This window comes from Diaphorina citri, unplaced genomic scaffold, assembly GCF_000475195.1.
Source record: "Diaphorina citri unplaced genomic scaffold, Diaci psyllid genome assembly version 1.1 scaffold82268, whole genome shotgun sequence".
Classification (NCBI taxonomy): Eukaryota; Metazoa; Arthropoda; class Insecta; order Hemiptera; family Psyllidae; genus Diaphorina; species Diaphorina citri.
Window position 1 is genome coordinate 1 of NW_007459310.1, and position 350 is coordinate 350.

The window sequence follows — 350 nt, forward strand, 5'->3', positions numbered from 1 at the left end:
GTCATTGGACTCAAGTGTTTTCAAACAAAAGGTGGACACAGTTATCATGAACCCCCCATTTGGTACCAGGAATTGTGGCATTGATTTAGCCTTTGTTCAGTATGCAGCTGATATTAGCAAAGTTGTATACTCTCTGCATAAAACCTCTACCAGGGAAAGCATTTTGAAGAAAATACAAGCATTTAAAAATGTAGAGCAAGTAGATGTGATTGCAGAGATGAAATATGATTTGAATCAGAGTTACAAATTTCATAAGAAATCTTTACATGATGTTGAGGTAGATTTATTGAGAATAATTACTTCAGATTACAATAATTCTTAAAAGTCAGATTATAAAGTACAATACCATA

The 350-nt window shown here is 32.6% G+C and overlaps 1 pseudogene; it reads left to right on the top strand.

Annotated features, from left to right (window-relative positions):
* The first annotated feature begins 4 nt into the window (after positions 1-4).
* Positions 5-343, top strand: LOC103524042 (annotated as a pseudogene).
* Positions 344-350: the final 7 nt, after the last annotated feature.